The sequence below is a fragment of the Rattus norvegicus genome, chromosome 5, assembly GCF_021556685.1.
Source record: "Rattus norvegicus strain SHRSP/BbbUtx chromosome 5, alternate assembly SHRSP_T2T, whole genome shotgun sequence".
Lineage (NCBI taxonomy): Eukaryota > Metazoa > Chordata > Mammalia > Rodentia > Muridae > Rattus > Rattus norvegicus.
This window is the reverse complement of record NC_141538.1, coordinates 44,768,377-44,781,880: the sequence shown is the minus strand read 5'-3', so window position 1 is coordinate 44,781,880 and position 13,504 is coordinate 44,768,377. Positions and strand designations below refer to the sequence as shown.

Sequence of the window (13,504 nt, the reverse complement as noted above, 5' to 3'; positions counted from 1 at the left end):
ACTTAGCCCAAACCAAAGGCAACAATCTTTTTACTCTGGAAACATTTTTTCTTTTGAAATGTAGAATATAATTAGACTCACACCCTGTGCTGGCTAGTTTTGTATGTCAACTAGACACAAGCTGGAATTATCACAGAAAAAGGAGCCTCAGTTGTGGAAATGCCTTTATGAGATCTAGCTGTCACACATTTTGTTAACTAGTGATCAAGGTGGGAGGACCCAGCCTATTATGGGTGGTGCCATTCCTGGGCTGCTGGCTCTATAGGAGAGCAAGCTAAGCCAGGGGAAGCAAGCCAGTAAGTAGCAACCCTCCATGGCCTCTGCATCAGCTCCTGCTTCCTGACCTGCTTGAGTTCCAGTCTTGACTTCCTTTGGTGATGAACAGCAACATGGAAGTAAGCTGAATAAACCCTTTCCTCCCCAACTCACTTCTCAGTCATGTTTGTACACGAATAGAAACCCTGACTAAGACACCCCCATAAACTATCCTTTTTTATTTTTAAAACATTCTATTTTCTCTGTGTGTTACAATAGTTTGATGATCTACATTGTTTTCTTATTTAATAATATCTTTCCTATAAGGATGATGTTGTTTGCAGTATTTTTGTTAATATATGTCATCTTGGGAGCCATAGACTTTAGCATTTATGAATAAAGTTTCTAAAAATATTTATACATAAGGTTTTATATGTGTGGAGCTTTTAATTAAACTGGTTAAAAATTAAGAAAATAATTGCTAGATTTTGTAATGACTATCTTCCCTTTTCATTTTTGCCTTTATATGTATTTTTTGTACTTTCCCTTCTGGTTTTCTTTGTTTGTTTGGTTTTACCCTATTCTGGTTGTGTGTTTTTATATTATATTATTTTATTTTATTATTATTTTAGGTAACTATTTGCTTTTTTTGACTTTTTTCTTTTATTTGATATTTTTTATTTACAATTCAAATATTATCCCCTTTTCCTGTTTCTGCTCAAGAATCCAGCTGTCTCCTCCTGCTCCTATGAGGGTGCTACCTTACCCACCCACCCAATTCCTTCCCCCTCCCCACGCTTACATTTCCCTACACTGGGCCATCAAGTCTGGACAGGACCAAGGTCCTCTCCTCAAATTGATGCCTAACAAGGCCATCCTCTGCTTCATATGCAGTTAGAGCCATAGGTCCATCCCTGTGTACTCTTGTGATGGTGGTTTAGTCCCTGGGAGCTATGGAGGGTCTAGTTTGTTCTTCTTATGAGATTTCAAACACCTTCAGCTCCTTCAGTCCTTTCTCTTACTCCTCCATTGGGGATCCCATTCTTAGTTCAATGGTTGGCTGTCTATTGATTTTCTAATGAGAAAAAGAACAGTTGTGGATTTGGGTTTGTGGGGAGTTAAGGAAGACCTGGGGGGAATTGGAGGGAACAGAAACTATAATTAGAGTATGTTGTATAAAAAATCATTTTTAATAAGACAGAAGAAAAGGTTTCTTTTTTCCTTATTCAACAAATATGACATTGTGAGTATCTATATTACTTGACTCCTCTTTAATGGGAATTAGATTATCATTGGCTTTTATCACTCAGCTTCAAAGTTAAGAAATCTTTAACAACAATTCTTATTTTAGATAGCTTGAAAGAGAATGGCTGATGTTGATTGAATGTTTTCTATCAAAGAAACTCCTACCACAAAGAACATGTGGAGAAACATGTAGAAAAATGCTACATTTGGAAATAAAATTAGGAGACATAAAAATAACTCAGTAATAGAGTCATGTTTTATCCACAGCAGTTAAAAAATGATCACATAAAAGCTATTTGCCAAAAACACTACAATAGATATTAAATTAATGACGTATAAGAGACAAAATATCCAGCTCTAACTTATTGAAAAATTACAGATTGTCTTCAATTCAAATGCCGAAAATTAAGATTCACAAATAATGATACTTCTTTGGAACATAGAATAGCAAAAGAAAAGATAGGCAGCAACAGGGAATGCATTTGTGCCCCATTCATACTTTGCAGGGAAAAATATATTTAAATGAATTTGCCTGGGAAGAAACAAAGAGATTGAGACAATGAGACAGACAATGGCAGGAAGGAAAAATGTAAAAGCAGACTTCAACTATGGGGAGGAAAATGGAGTAAATGTAGCAGAAAAATTCTTTAAAGAGGAAATGAAGTATATAAAAGCTGCATATGACACAACGCAATCAGTCAAAGTGAAATTGCTACAATCAAAGGTTGGCAACTAAGTGTGTGCAAACTGTTATAATTTGTCTACAGCAAAGAGAGTGAATCAGTTTGCATAACAGAAATAGCTATTTTAGAAAGGTAAGTCTCAAACTTGATGATCTAAACTCTTTGTAAAAATAAAGATATTTTATAAGGCAATTTAAGCCAGCACGTTAATCTTAATAAAGAGTCTGGAACAGAATCGATTTTTTGATAAAAACATTAGTAAATATTAAAAACAAAAGATGAAAACTACTAAAATTCTGATATCAAGTATATACACATTTAAAGGTACATGTATATATGATTTACTATAAGCAAATTTCAGATATTAAATGCAATAAATACTATTTCAGATGAATTTGTGTATCTATGGAGGGGTGGGCATGTGGTGTTAGGAGGATGTTTGTACACATAAGGCCCAGAATTCAGTGTTGACTCTCATGTCTCAAAAGCAATCCATCTTGGTTTTTGAGACTTAATCTCTCATAGCCAGGGGCTCACTAAGTAGGCTAATCACACTAACAGTGAGCTCCAGGCATCTGGATAACAAGCACAAAATCTGACACACCTGGCTTGCTTTCCTTTGTAGGATGATGTCATTATGCAGCAAGCCAGCTCCAGGATTAGGTAAAGCCTATCATTTGATGAGAAGGAAGGGTAGGCAGGGAAAAAGTCTAGGAAGAAGAGAGGAGAAGTGAGGGAATGAAGATGGAGACAACTGGAGAGATGGAGAGATGGCTCAGTAGTTAAGAGCACTGGCTGCTCTTTCAGAGGTCCTGAGTTCAAATCCTAGCAACCACATGATAGCTCACTATCATCTGTAATGAGAGCTGATGCCCTCTTCTGGTGTGTCTGAAAACAGCAACAGTCGGGGCTGGGGATTTAGCTCAGTGGTAGAGCGCTTACCTAGGAAGCGCAAGGCCCTGGGTTCGGTCCCCAGCTCTGAAAAAAAGAACCAAAAAAAAAAAAAAACACAACAGCAACAGTGTACTTATAATAAATAAATGAATAAATAAATGAATAAATAAATAAATAATCTTTAAAAAGTAAAAAGATGGAGACAACAGAGCAGGATGATCCAAATCCAGGTAGACTAGGTTAATTTTATCTTGTTTATGTGGGCAGTTTTTATCTTTATTAATTGGCAGTGAATTCATTGTGTGGATGTGTTATGAATTGAGAATTTAACATATAAATTTGATTGTTGGGTTACAGTTTGTTGAGTCTTGATTTTATGGGTAGTTTGGAATTTATAGTTTAAGTACCGGGGGTGGTTGCTGGGAGTATGAGCAGAGTCCATGGCAGGGAGCCACGATAGGCCAGCCTGCTGGACTTCTAGAGCCATGATTTTACCAGGTAGCTGAAACCAGAGAGTTCAAGGTTAGCAGAGAGCTGATGGAAGAGATACTAATCTGAGATAAATTAGCACTAGTTCCAGTGGCCCACTGGAGCCAGAACTAGCGACAGCCAGGGTATATGGGAGTCGGTTTCACTGCTTTTTTATTTTTTACCGCAACATTCTTTCTTTCTTTTCTTTTCTTTTCCTTTTTTACCTTCTCATGCAGTATCCAACTTTATTCAGGGCATCAGACAATTTATATTCTAAGGGTTAAGAAGAGTCACGTGAATAAAGTTCTCATGAGTTCAAATTGTACACAATCACAAGCTGCATGTGGCAAAAACATGTTTTCATACAGGCAAATACATAACAACAGCTGAAATAAAATTCTTCATAGATCTTGAAAGGACAGTGTTCAGCCTCATACAGAAACAGTGAATAGTAGAATTACTAGAGTTATCAGCATCCTTGATTCAAGATGTACTACAGAGCTATAGTAATAAACATGGCATGCTCTTGGCACAAAAACAGACATACTGATAAATCAAATCCATTTGAAAACCCCCACATAAGTCCATACATGTGTGAACACCTTGTATTTGATTAGGAGGCCAGATATATACACCTGGCTTTCTTAAGAGCATTCTGGAGACTGAACTCAGGTCCTTATGTGAACAAAACAAACACTACGGAATATGGTGTTTGTGTGTAAAACCAGCTCCATTAGACAATTAAAAGGATTTCAAAAATATTGTATGTTAAGGAGTAAGTTTTATTACAAAATATTTATACATACGACACATTCTGATCACACTGGCCGCCTTTTGTCCTTTTTGCTCAGTCATTCCTTTTTTAACTTTCTTAACTGCCTGCCTGTTTCTTTTATGTGTTTTTAAATTCCGTCTATTCAATGAAATAAATAATACTTGTCTTTGTAGGGCTGATGTATGTTTGCTTAACCTACATTTTTATGTAACATTTTGAGCATCGTTGGTTTTAGAGCCTCTTTGTCCTAGGGAAACAAAACAAAACATAAGAATAAAGAATAAAAGACAAAATACAGATTTCACAACTAAAATTAATAAAGATGTCACCTTTTCTTTTTTGACAGGGTCTCACAATGTAGCCTTAGTTGGCCTAGAACTTGCTAAGTAGACTTACCTTGCCTTGAACTAGCAAAAATCTGCCTGTCTCAGTCTGTATCTCCCTATCACTAAGACTAAAGGCATCCACGAATTAACAAGGCAAAGAAACAGTCTTAAATGTAAATACATCATAAAACTGAGCGAAATGCATCACACTATGTCAGCATATTAAAATGTATCTTTGTGACTCACTCTGGACGACTGCCAGTCACATGATCCACTTTTGGCCCCAAAGCCACATGAGCTGGACAGAGAGACAGTTTTCTTCCCCTACTCTATCCCTATCAACATGTCATCTACTACACTAGTGTAGCGCTTTGTGGAGTCTAAACCCAGAATTTAAAAAAGACATTCAGGTAGGAGTTCATACAGCCCATTCACCTGCCCAAACTGTCAGATAACCCGACAACGCTGTACCAAGGATTTTGTGGAGCTAAACCTTAAATCCTACTTAGAGAACTCAGTATTCAGTCAGCTTCTCTAACACTCGCTTGCTTATCATCACCTCATGAATTTAGGACTGCTTGCCATCCAAATCTGGAGACTGAACCAGAGCCTCAGGTAAAAATTTTCAGAGCCAGTTAATACATCATTCTATAAGCCACACCACAGATCTGCCCATCTGGAAATGCTTGAAATAGATTATTAAACCCAAAGATGAACCAGAGATTTAGGAAGAAACTTCCAAAGCCAACCAATGACAAGGTAGTATATCAGCCAGACTACCTACTGCTGGGTCCTGAGACCACATGGAGCCCAACCCAGAGCCCCTGTTAGAGACATCTGTATTTGGTCCTCATCCTAACAGCACCAATCTGAAAAGGCTTGGAAGCCATAAGGTTAGAGTATCCCCAAGACTGACATCAAGCACCATGCAGTTGGCCTACAAAGTTAGAATAATAGAAAAAAGATAGGATTCCAGTGTTGACTTGTTGACTCAAGAAAGCTGGGGCACGATATATCCAAACTGAGAAATACTACAAATGTCCTAACTCACATGATTCCAATGTCACATTACAAAAACAGAATCACAAGCAATATGCTTCCTCCAGGAACCAGCATCCCACTGTAATATCCTTCTTAGAATCATAACTTCGCTAACACAAAAGACCATGATTTCAAAATAGCAATTGTTATTATATTCAAGAAGCTCAAAGGAGAAAAGCAGAAATTCCAGAGAAAAGGCCAAAAATCCACATACAGTTTAATGAACTGTCCTAAGTATTGCAGCACAGCTAAAGCATAAACCAAAGACCATACAGAGTTTAGAAGACAAATGTTGTACAGACTTTAAAAGACCACAGAGGCCAAATCAGAATATTATACCCAGAAAACTTTCAGTCACAATAGATGGAGAAAATAGGACATTGCACGATAAAACCAAATTTCAGGAAAATCTATCTACAAAACCAGCGTGACAGTAGGTTCTATAAGGAAAACTCCAGTGTAGCAAGGTTAACCAAACCCAAGAAAACACAAGAAATAGATGATCTCAGACCAGCAAATCATAGGAGGAAAAACACACATAGACACATGCACACAAACATACATATATCATACCACCACCACCAACAACAACAATAGCAACAGCTGGAATGGATAAACATGGCTCAATGATATCTTTCAACATCAATGGTCTTAATTTTTCAATAAAAAGACAGATTAACAGAATAAATGCAAACAAAGGATTGATCCTCCTCTTTCTTCCAAAAGATACACTTTAAAATCAAGGATAGAAAATACCTCCGGATAAAAGAATTGAAAAGATAATCTGAAAAAAAAATCTATAAATTATAGTCATTGTAAATATCGGACAAAGTAGATTTTAAACCAAAATTACTCAGGAGAAAAAGGGATGGGTAAAATAAACTCATCGAAAAAAATTCACCATAAAGACACTGAAAATCTTTTTTTTAGTTTATTTTTTTATGAGACATATTTCTTTACTTACATTTCAAATGTTATTCCCTTTCCTGGTTTCCTGTCCATAAGCTCCTATCCCCTCTCCCTCCCCCATACGGGTATTCCCCCCCATCCATCCCCCTTACTGCCACCCCCATATTCCCCTGCACTGGGGGTCCAACCTTAGCAGGACCAAGGGTTTCCCTTTCCACTGGTGCCCTAACAAGGCTATTCTCTGCTATATATGTAGTTGGAGCCCTGGGTCAGTCCATGTATAGTCTTTTGGTAGTGGTTTAGTCCCTGGAAGCTCTGGTTGATTGGCATTGTTGTTCTTATGGGGTTGCAGGCTCCTTCAACTCTTTTGATCCTTCCTCTAATTCCCTCCAAGGGGGTCTTGCTTTCAGTTCAGTAGTTTCCTGCTAGCATTGACCTCTGTATTGGACATGCTCTAAATGTGTCTGTCTTTCATGAGAGATCTATATCCAGTCCCTTTAGCATGCATTTTTTTAAGCTTCATCAATCTTATCTAGTTTTGGTGGAGATATATATATATATATATATATATATATATATATATATATATATATATATATATATCTGAATGGCCATTCCTTCAGTCGCTGCTCTAAACTTTGTTTCCATATCCCCTCCTATGGATATTGTTTTCCCCTTTCAAGAAGGAGTGGGAGCATCTGCAATTTGGTCACATTTCTTCTTGAGCTTCCTGTGGTCTGTGGATTGCATCTTGGGTAATTCGAGCTTTTGACCTAATATCTACTTACCAATGAGTACATACCAAGTGTGATTTACTTTGATTGGGTTATATCACTCAGGATGATATTTTCTATTTCATTCCATTTGCCTATGAATTTCATGAAGTCATTGTTTTTGATAGCTGAATAGTACTCCATTGTGTAGATGTACCATATTTTCTGAATGCATTCCTCTGTTGAAAGGCATCTGGGATCTTTCCAGCTTCTGGCTATTATAAATAAGGCTTCTGTGAACATAGTGGAGCAGGTGTCATTGTTGTATTTTGGAGCATCTTTTGGATATATGCCCAGGAGAGGTATAACTGGGTCCTCAGGTAGTGGACTGTTCAATTTTCTGAGGAACATCCATACTGATTTCCAGAATTGTTGTACCAGTTTGGATTCCCACAAACAGTGGAGGAGTGTTCCTCTTTCATTGCATCCTTGCCAGCATCTGCTGTGACCTGAGTTTTTATCTTACCCATTCTGGTATGATGTGGAATCTCAGGTTTGTTTTGATTTACATTTCCCTGATTACTAAGGATGTTGAACATTTCTTTAGGTGCTTTTTGGCCATTCAATATTCCAGAATTGAGAATGTTTTGCTTAGCTCTGTACCCCATTTTTTAATGGGCTTAATTGTTTCTCTGGAGTTTAAATTTCTTTTTGAGTTCTTTGTATATTTTGGATATTATCCCTCTATCAGTTATAGGATTAGTAAAGATCTTTCTCCAATCTGTTTGCTGCTGTTTTGTCATAATGACAGTGACTTTTGCCTTACAGAAGCTTTGCAGTTTTATGAGGTCCCATTTGTCGATTCTTGATCTTAGAGTTTAAGCGATCAGTTTTTTGTTCAGGAAAATTTCCCCAGTGCCCATGTTTTCAAGACTCTTCCTCACTCTTTCTTCTATTAGTTTGAATGTATCTGGTTTGATGTGGAGGTCTTTGATCCACTTGGACTTAAGCTTTGTGCGGGGTGATAAGAATGGATCAATTTGCATTTTTCTACATGCTGACCTCCAGTTGAACCAGCACCACTTGTTGAAAATGCTATCTTTCTTCCACTGGATGGTTTTAACTCCTGTGTCAAAGATCAAGTGGCCATAGGTGTGTTGGTTCATTTCTGGGCCTTCAATTCTGTTCCACTAATCTATCTGCCTGTCTCTGTACCAACATCATACAGTTTTTATCATTATTGCTCTGTAATACTGCTTGAAGTCAGGGATGGTGATTCCCCCAGAAGTTCTTTTATTGTTCAGTATAGTTTTCACTATCCTGGGTTATTTGTTATTCCAACTGAATTTGCAAATTGTTCTTTCTATCTCTATAAAGAATTGAGTAGGAATTTTGATGAGGACTGAATTGAATCTGTACATTGCTTTTGGCAAAATAGCCATCTTTACTATATTAATACTGCCAATCCATGAGCATGGGGGATCTTTCCATCTTCTGAGATCTTCTTCAACTTCTTTCTTAAGACACTTGAAGTTCTTGTCATACAGATTTTTCACTTGCTTGGTTAAAGTCACACCAAGATATATTATATTATTTGGGATTATTGTGAAGGGTGTCATTTCCCTAATTTCTTTCTCAACCTGTTTATCCTTTGAGTACAGGAAGGCTACTGATTTGTTTGTGCTAATTTTATACCCTGACACTTTGCTGAAGTTGTTTATCAGGTTAAGTAGTTCTCTGGTGGAACTTTTGGGGTCACTTAAGTACACTATCATATCATCAGCAGATAGTGAAATTTTGATTTCTTTCCTTCCACATTATCTCCCCTTGACCTCCTTTTGCTGTCTGATTGCTCTGGCTAGGACTTTGAGCACCTACATTCATAAAAGAAACCTTACTAAAGCTGAAAGCACACATTACACCTCACACTATAATAGTAGGAGATTTCAACACCCCACTCTCATTAATGGACAGGTCATAGAAACAGAAATTAAACAGAGACATAGAGAAACTAACAGAAGTTAGGAACCAAATGGACTTAACAGATATTTATAGAACATTCCATCATAAATCAAAAGGATATACCTTCTTCTCAGCACCTCATGGTATCTTCTCCAAAACTGACCATATAATCGGTCACAAAACAGACCTTAACAGATATAGGAAGATAGAAATAATCCCATGCATCCTATCACATTGTCACATACTAAGACTGGTCTTCAATAACAATAATAAGGAAAGAATGCCCACATATACATGGAAGTTGAACAATGCTCTACTCAATAACAACTTGGTCAAGGCAAGAAATAATCAAATTCAGGACTGAAATCAACCAAGAAGAAACGAAAACGAATATACAAAAAATCAACAAAACCAGGAGCTGGTTCTTTGAGAAAATCAACAGATAAATAAACCTTTAGCCAGACTAACCAGAGGGCACAGAGAGTGTGTCCAAATTAACAAAATCAGAAAAGAAAAGGGAGACATAACAACAGAATCCAAAGAAATTCAAAAAATCATCAGATCCTACTACACAAGCTTATATTCAACCAAACTGGAAAATCAGGAGGAAATGAACAGATACCAGGTACCAAAGTTAAATACGGAACTAATAAACGATCTAAACTACCCCATAACTCATAAAGAAATAGTAGCAGTTATTAAAAGTCTCCCAACCAAAAAGATGGGACCAGGACCAGATGGGTTTAGTGCAGAATTCTATCAGACCTTCATAGAAGACCTCATACCAATACTGTCCAAAGTATTCCACAAAATAGAAACAGACAGATCACTATCAAATTCCTTCTATGAAGCCACAATTACTCTTATACCTAAACCAAACAAAAAAAGAGAACTTCAGACCAATTCCCCTTATAAATATTGACACAAAAATACTCAATAAAATTTTTGAAAACCAAATCCAAGAACACATAAGAACAATCATCCATCATGATCAAGTAGGCTTCATCCCAGAGGTGCAGGGATGGTTTAATAAACAAAAATCAACAATGTAATCCACTATACAAACAAACTCAAAGATAAGAACCACATGATCATTTCATTAGATGCTGAGAATGCATTTGACAAAATTCAGCACCCCTTCATGATAAAAGTTCTGGAAAGATCAGGAATTCAAGTCCCATATCTAAACATAGTAAAAGCAATATACATCAAACCAGTAGCTAACATCAAACTAAATGGAGAGAAACTTGAAGCAATCCCACATTTTAAAATCAGGGACTAGACAAGTCTGCCCACTCTCTCCCTACTGAAATTCTTTATTAGTTTTTGTTATCTGAATTTTTTATTTGTTTCCCTGTTTTGTGTCTGTTTTGGTTTCTCTGTCTCTTTCTCTGTCTTTCTCTGTCTCTGTCTCTGTCTCCCTCTCTCTCTGTGAGAGTATGTGTGTGTGTGTGTGTGTGTGTGTGTGTGTGTGTGTGTGTATGTGTGTGTGAGGTTTTTCAAAACAAGGTTTCTCTGTGTAACATTAACTATACTGGAATAGTTAATAGACTGGAATCAATTAATAAACCATGCTGGCCTCAAAGTGCAGAGATTTGCCTGCCTCTGCCTTGAGGGATTTAATGTACCTGTCACCACATCCACCTTATCTGACTTTGCAATTTTTCACATGTATGTATGTATGTAATAAACATAACAGTACCCAAGTTCAGAAAGGAAGAACTACTACACTTTATATCAGGTATTGACCCTCTCATACTGAGAGTCAGAAACTTCAATACCATACTTTCACCAACACACAGGTCATCTAAACAAAACCTAAACAAACAAAATTTCTGGAGCTAATTAACATTTTAAGACAGGAACAAGACAAGAATATCCCCTCTATTCATACCTACTCAATACACTACTTGAAGTCTTACCTAGAACAATAAGAAAACTGTAGGAGATCATGGGCATGAAAATAGAAAAGGAAGAAGTTAAGTATCATTATTTATAGATGATATGATTGCGTATATGAATGACCCTAAAGTTCCACTGGGAAGTCTCTACAGCTAAAAAGTAGTTTCAGCACAGTAACTCGATACAAAATTAACCCACAAAATAGTAGCCCTTCTATATACAAATAACAAATGGACAGACAGACAAATGATTTGGAAAACACTCAGAACATTTGCCACACTCTTGAAGGTTGATAAGAATATTAGAAAATGAACACTACTCAACAATTATGAAGGTATAGTAACTGAACTTGCATAGCTTTGTTGGAGAAAAGACAAGTATATATATATATATATATATATATATATACATATATATATGTAAATAGCATCATGCAATGTAGATATAGATCCGCCTAACTGACTGACCTTTGATCAGGGGTACAGCTAATGAAATAGAGCACAGGCATCCACTACTATGCAACAGATGTTGTAGGAGCTTTGCATTCACATTAGGAAATCTAGACACAGGCTGCACAATCATAACAAAGTTTAGGCGACCATTTTATCAAAAAGCAACTCAAAATAGATCCTGGGCATAAGTGTTAAATAGCTACTCTAACATTTCTAGAAGGGTACATTGGAAAGCAATATAGATGACACTGACTGCCACCATTTGAAGCCCAAAATAATATGATCCTTGAGAGAAATTATTGATTAAAAATATTAGCCAAAAACATTAGCCAAAACCTCTACTCTGTAACAGACAATGTTGAGACGATGGTAAACTAGATCCCAGATTGGGTAAAACCATTTTTAAAAGCAACGAATGATAAAAACTGTTATCTAAGCCACACAGTGAGTATTCAAAATGCAGAATAAAAAATGAATAATGTGTTGTCAAAATAAGAAAAGTCATAAGCAGACTGTTCAACAAAGAAGATATATAAACAAAAAGTAAACCTATGAACAAACCCTAAATATTGGATATTATCAGGATATAGAAATTAACGTAGTGACGATATATTGCTACGTAATTGTTGTTCTGTTCCAAATTCAAAATTAGCATCAGAAAATCTTAGCACAGATGAAGAATAAGATATGGATGTGGAACTTACATTCACTGATGCCTGGGAAAGATCAAGGTAGAGGATACTGTGGACACTGAAATAAAGAACCTCAAAGGCCTCAGCTTATTTGCTTAGCAGAATGCAGGATCTTTATTCTTAGCCCTGTTATACTGTTGCAGCTCTGATTACAAAATGCATAGTATGTAAGACAACAGTCTACTGATGCTTGTCTGTTTTCTTACTGGCCAAAGAGTAGTCTTTTATATGTTACTGAGTAAACCATTGCCCTTAAGATAAATGTGAAGAACATGACTTCTAGCCAAGGAAATACAAGTTGCAGTATGAAGGCAGATTTTCTGCTAACCATTCCCTGCCTCCCCTGCAAGGGATATCTGGCAAATGCATTGTCCTGGCTTGATGTCAGTTCAACAAGTCTCGATTAGCTATAGCTAGCCAGCAGATTTAGAAATCACCTTGGTTTCTTACAACACTAACCATATTCTTACCATATAATCACCAATCACACTCAATAGTAATAAAGGGGGTGGAAACAATACGCACACTGGAATTGAATACGGTTGCTTATAGTAGACAAATTCATAATCCTAAAATTTGAACACAATCATAATTTACATGAATAGTTTAAACAAACTGCGGTGCATACAGAAAATTAAATGGGAGCCAGATGAGATCAGGCCACTGAAAGATACGGATATAATTCCCATCTGTGTGAGTAAAGAAAAGAGTTAGTTGGAAAAAGCCGCATCCTGTATGATTTCAAATATAAAGTAGTTTGGGGAAAGCAAGGCATCTTGGAACATTAATAAATAGACAGTACTTTGTCAAGGTTTGGCAAGAAAGGAGAGATGAACAGATAAAGTAGAGAAATTTCAGAACAGTGAAGTCATCTTTATGATATTACTGTTATGGACACATATCACTATAAATATGCAAAATGCATGAAATACAATGTATGATTTCAACTGTCCATCCTAAAACAGACTGTTTACATGAAGTGACAATGTGTGCCATTGTAGGGTCATTGTAGTCCACAAATATGGGAGATATCAAGAAGACCTGAAGGAAATTGAGAAGACCTGAAGGAGTGAACTCTGTCAGTATTGCTACAGTTCAATGGCCACTCCAATGATGGAGTCTGTTCTGAAAAGGAAAATGCCTAATTCACTCATATATTACTATTGTGAATTAACATTATTTTA

The 13,504-nt window shown here is 36.6% G+C and overlaps 1 protein-coding gene across 1 annotated transcript in view; it reads left to right on the top strand.

Moving 5' to 3' along the window:
- The first annotated feature begins 290 nt into the window (after positions 1-290).
- Fut9 (fucosyltransferase 9) overlaps positions 291-13,504 on the top strand; it is a 235,133-nt gene continuing 221,919 nt past the window's right edge. Inside the window, exon 1 of the mRNA XM_087551421.1 lies at positions 291-395. The gene's annotated coding sequence lies outside the window, so the exon portion shown is untranslated. The remainder of the gene's footprint in view (positions 396-13,504) is intronic.